The 6,000-nt window shown below is 42.3% G+C and overlaps 1 long non-coding RNA gene across 1 annotated transcript in view; it reads right to left on the minus strand.

Annotated features, from left to right (window-relative positions):
* The window catches only part of LOC121625389, a 54,654-nt gene extending 48,875 nt beyond the window's left edge, over positions 1 to 5,779 (minus strand). The window contains exon 1 of the long non-coding RNA XR_006007904.1: positions 5,672 to 5,779. This is a non-coding gene — a long non-coding RNA (uncharacterized LOC121625389). The remainder of the gene's footprint in view (positions 1 to 5,671) is intronic.
* Positions 5,780 to 6,000: the final 221 nt, after the last annotated feature.

The following is a 6,000-nucleotide window of genomic DNA, read 5'->3' on the forward strand; positions in this document are numbered from 1 at the left end:
TTCATTTGTCATGTTTATATGTTATGTCTTGCGATGATCAGTGGCTGGATCTTGATAACAAAACCAGTTTGATTTATATACAAACTTATGAAGTCTTTAGACAAATAGCGTCTGCTCTTAGTTAACCTGATTGATTGGAGAGTAAATGTAGCTGACTGTATTGATCTTTTCATATAAAGTCTGCAGGCTCACCCAGTCTATTTCCTAAACTGAACAGGATCCTGTCGTCTACTGCGCATGCTTAAAGCGCCGTTACTCCACTTCTGAGCCTTTGAAGTCTAAGCGAGCCAGCGGCGAATACTTTGCACAGGTATGAATGTGAAGGTCGGGGAGTGCTGAGCACTCAAGGAAAGGTTAAAAGAGTAGAAAGCATCTCGGCCTGAACATGGATTACTTCTCATGAACTCAATCCCTTTAAGCCATGTCACAAACCCACCAAAGTATTAGACAGATTCCGCCGCAAGAATTCATAATGACATCTAAAAACCATTTTGCGCACAGCAGCAGAATAAACTCATTAAAGATCGCAAAGGTGTTGCTTAACCTGCCAGATTTGTCTGTAACTTTATCTCCAGGCCTTTTTGATGCTTCATTCCATATTTTTTATTCGCTACATCAAAATCTGACCTCTTCAATTGAAGGTCAGAGCCCATATTAGGCACCAGAAGGCTATTGCTCATCCCGGGTATGATCTAAGCTTTGATTACATGCTTTGGCATAGCGACAATTAGAAACAAAAACACGCAGAGCATGTAAGATTATCTGAAAAAGTCTTTTTCACCACTGAAGACATACCTGCGTGGCTGCAGAAGCTTATCTCAGGTCAGACTCTGGACATTGTGGATTATCTCTAGTTTGATATCATTACTCTCCCTCTCGTTCCTGACGTTGAAGCCCTGAATGTCCGTCCGGACTGCAGTCTTCTTGTTTAGTTGCTTTAGCAGCCCTGCTGTTGATCATGGGGGTCATTCCCCCCCCCCAATGTTTTTACTTGACTGAGCAGGTGGCATTCTCTCGTCTATATGCTCCATGAGTTGGTTCATTTGACACATGTAAAGCTAAGATTCGCTTGATAGCGTGCTGAATTAGTAAGAGCTCTAAAGGCCTCATCTCTTTTAACAGCCTCATGGCCATTATGCAGTACAATAATGCTACTGTGTGACTCCATCCTGCCAACATGCCAGAAGAACTCCCTGCTTTACATGGGACAATGTGATTCATTTCACTTTGAATTTACAATATGTACAGTAGGCAGAAGAGAGATGTGGCTATTAGCACATGCATATACTCTCACAGCCTGAAATTTACATAAGAGATATGAACAAACTTGACAGCAGCTCTCACAACACCATGTAGAGTAACAAAAGCACAAGTGCAGGATCAAAACAGATGTTTTACATCTGGACCGACTTCTGCATAATCTAAACACATTACTTATTATTGCAATTACTCGTGTCTTACAATGTAATTAGACATCATAGGAAACCCATAGGCTGCATTTCAGCAACCCAAATTATGTAGGATGTGTGTGCCAATTCAGTTTACTGGAACTCTAATTGGACACATGTGGTAAGATGTGTCCAAGTACTAATTCACGAGCAAACCAGTAACATGCAGCCAGTCTGGGTGGCATTAAGCCACATGAGCTGTCAATGAGAGGTAAAATAACAGGCGTGAAACACACTGAATCTCAATTTAACCACAGTTTAACTAACTAAATGCACATTATGAATCCACATGCAGTAAATGCAGGAAGGTTACCTCTCGCGGTGTCTGAAACAGTGCAATCCACAGACCTCAGTACCAACAATTTCTATTGGAGATGTAGTTTGGAGAGACACTTTAACTGAGATGGTGAATGTTGTAAGCAGGCCTCCTTAACACTGCCATTTTAAGCACTTTAGCGTGTTGATGTTAGCAGTTAGCATCATGCACAGCCTCACAGAGCCCTGGTATTGGAGTTGTCAGATAACCCAAGACCTGTGAACATAAAACCAGAAAGGTCTGCATAACTAGATACAAATAGAGGTATGTGGAGAAATATGTCTATAAAGTCTGGTGAACTCTTCTTTTAAGATGCAAGTTGAAAGACTGTAAAAGTTAAATGTATTATATATGATATATTTTCTATTTATTGAGCAGTTTTTACATGGAATGTGTTCATTTCCATCATCCTCAGAGTCTGGCCATCACAATACAGCCTGCAGTTTGGCTAACTCTACCCATTACCCTGATATCATTACCATGTTGTTTGCATGCCCCTAATCATATCGAAACAAAAGTCAGGCTACGCTTATCTATACGTACCTCAATAAAGAGCCTACAGCTAGCCGCACACTGCCAGACCAATGCAAAGGACTCGGAGGAAAGAGAGAGGAAACATCAACACGTGTGAGTGTTAAATGAATACGAGTGTGTCTTGAGGGAAACCAAAGAGAGGGTGTTATCAGAGGGAGATAACAGGCCACACTGTAGGGCTTTTTGGCTCAGAGCAGCTGATACTTTACACCAGCAGGTCAAAACACGATCCTTAATGTTAGGGTACCATTTAGGATCTCCAGTGAAATGAACGAGATGAAAAACATCGGCAGGTTAAGGTGGCCAACAGGCCAAATTAAAGTGGTATAACCCTTTAATGCCAGGTCATCCAAAACCTGCTGATTATCAAAACCAGTTTAGAGAAGAGGGCTCTTTGAAATACGAGCACAGCGCTCCAGCTAAGTCCTAACAACTGACAATATACGCAACCAATTTAAATGATTTGTCTCCTGCCATTCGTACGATCTGCCTCCTGGTGAAACTCGACACTGTGACTTCATGCTTTTATCTGCACGAGGTCGCAACATGAGAGGAGAGAAAAACACAGCCAGTGACATCCTCAATATAAAAACTTCTAGTGAATTAGCTCAGAGATATTGGCCCTAAATCAGGTGTGTCCCAGGTCTCCTCTGGGTTGGAGAGTCAATGTTGTTACTTCAATTCAATTGGGTTAGGGGTAGGGAATTCACAGGCACTAAATCTAAAAGACAAACCCTCCACAGAATGGGTCAGCTGTTGGCAGTCTGACTGAAATCACATCCAAGTGAGCACAGAAAAGTACACAGACATAAAGCTTGTACACACTCCAAACACTCCTCATATACTCCCAGCTGGTGTTATGAGTATATGAGCAGTGGTTCTGTTACTTTTAGCTGCCTATCCTTTGTGTTGAGGAACTGATGGAGAGTTAATATAAGTTCCCAACCATCTTCCCCTCTGTGTTCACCAAAGTCATTCAAGAAAACTAAACTTATTACAATTTTGGTTTTTTATCAGCAGCTCAAGCCACTGGTTCCACATTTTACGTTAACTCTCAGCAATGTAACTAAGATCTGTGGAGACTGCTAAATGTGAGACCAATGAAGGACTGTGAACAGTTTTGCCAGATTAGCTGCCATTGTTGCAGCCGTATTGACGCCAAAAATTCCTGATTGTGAAGCCACACTACCCCTGGAGCCCGGGGTCAAAACTATGATCACGTCCGCCAAGGAGGTTCTGTTTTCGCCTCAGCCTGTTGGTTTGTTTGTCTGTTTGCCAGCAGGATTTTAGAAAACATGGGCCAAGGAAGAGGCCATTAATACTGAGCATAAGGCAATTTTTTTCACTTGCGTTAACAGGATGGGTACTTGGTCCTGGCAGAATAAATGCCATGCATCTTAAATTCCAGTAGATGGCAGTAAAGTTCAGTAGTGACAAAACAAAGCCGGTTGTAGACATATGGTGACTCCATATCATAATCCCTCTGGAGTAGCCCACACCTGTAGTGGCTCAGACTTCATACAGAAAGCAGTCGTTAAGGTGCATTCAAGGACGGTCGTTTCATGGAAGATACCTGTACATAACCGGTACAACTGTAACATTGCCACCATTGTTACAAAGCTTTTTTTTCTCAAACTAGCATGTGGCTATGGAAACGTAAACACTCACGCACTCACGCAATAAACCAATAAGATTTCAAGAAAAAATGCGAAAATGTCCACTTCTTCTAGACGCAATTTTAATTAAAATCGATAAAATTATCTTCTCTGTAATTGGGAAGTCTTACATGGCTTTTTAAAATCAGATAAGTGTGGCCTGTTGTCTATTTGTTGTGATCTTTCCTTTTCTTTCTTTGGTAACTGATTCGACCATTTGTCATTGTAAATGAGGGCCCTCCCCCTCAATGATCCCTTGAGTACAAACAGAGGGTTGAATGAACGGTGGTTGAGTCTGAGCTGCCGTCTCGGGCTGTTTTAGTCAGTACAATCATGAGGTCGCTCTGCAGTGGAGAGCACAGGTAACGCCAAGCCAGTCAAAATAAGAGAGTGTAAGCAGCTCTGTTGAAGCAGCTGTTGTTTGGGAATGACAATGATATTTACAATGAAGAATCGGTCTACTGTATTACCCACTAACCTCGCAACAGACCAGAATTATGCCTGGAACCACGGAATTACTGCGAAAGATGGCAGCCGAAAAATGCAAGACAATTTCAATGACAAAAACTAAAACGTCTTGAGCTTTTGTTGACTACAACGAGACTTCAGCAATAATGAAATGACTAAAACTAGAAAAAGCAAATGAAAACCAGGTGCTTCAATGCTCACAGCTCCCAACACTGCTGCCCTGCTGTCCAGAACTGTAATCCGGATGAGAAAAACACTTCTCTTTGCACCATGGTTGTTGTCTATAAATAGAATATCATGCTCTGTAGTGCTTTATCTCCAAAGTAACACACTGCTTACATTTCCTCAATGTACAGTGCTTAAGTTATCAGTCACAGAGGAGCTTTCGCCCGCTTCCTCTCCCTCATGTCGACGGCGCTGAGCTGCGAAAGGTCCAAGCAAGTGAGAATTCTCTTATTGTGGAAAAGTCACACGGGTAGTGTTTGTTTTTCAGTTGGGAGACTGCAGGCTGTGGAACCAGGACACTTCCTCACAGAGATCTTTTAAAACTCCAAAACGTAAACTGTATCATTACTCTAAATTGGGTTTTGCCTCATGCCCATAATAGTAAGTAAACAAGTTCCAAATCCACAAAAATATATGAAAACGCTGCGGCCTTAGCTCGCACTGCCATGCCGCAATCATGTTATTAATGGAAGAAACCAGATTGTTTGGATATCATATCCCCATGATAATTAAATCCAAATGTTTTGAAACGAAAGCTTATCCAGTACATGACTGTTGGCTGTATCACAGATGAATTGATTCAGTGTACGTAAATAAACACACGGATAACGGGGTTTGTACGCGACTGTAAGCAAACACTAACCTTGTTTTTCTGTAAATCCATAGAGGCGAGTTATCGTGTTGTTATGACATCAGAGTACCCTCATGGAGCATGAGTTAACCAAGACAAAAAAAAAGAAAGACAATTGACTTCAGATCTTCAGCTGTTTTACAATTTCTAACAAATCCAACACACAGCACGAGGTCTTTCAAAAGTCTTCTGGCGTGTCAATCTGTATTCATGCATGAATGAAAGACTGAAATAGCCATCATGTTACACAGACAAGCAGAGCTCAAAACCTCAACATCAGCCTCATAGTTTCACTCACCAACATATGCTGCTCGGCCAGCTGCTTTCCATAAACAATAATTGGATTCACTTGTTTTAATTTACTTCACTACTGTCGGCCCTGTCCATAACTCACCTCGGATATGTGATCATTCAAACATTTTACGTCCAATTTCCTGCGCAGCAATTACCCAGAGGAGAGAAGCGAACGTCCCCGCGCCCGCTGCCGCCTGCTCCCGCACCCAGCCGCTGCAAAGCATGCAAAGCGCGCGGCCTGCCACCACGCCGCTTTGCATGATGCGCATCTGACGGGGAACTTCCTTCCCGCTGCCTGCGTCCTTATCAATGGAAATAGCTGGACGTGTCTTGGAACACTGGCAGTGACACACCCCACCATTGAGAAAGTCAGAGGTTTGATCATATTTGGGATGTGTGTTTTTCCATTAAACATAGAGTGACCTGGTC

This window comes from Chelmon rostratus, chromosome 21 (assembly GCF_017976325.1).
Source record: "Chelmon rostratus isolate fCheRos1 chromosome 21, fCheRos1.pri, whole genome shotgun sequence".
Taxonomy (NCBI): domain Eukaryota; kingdom Metazoa; phylum Chordata; class Actinopteri; order Chaetodontiformes; family Chaetodontidae; genus Chelmon; species Chelmon rostratus.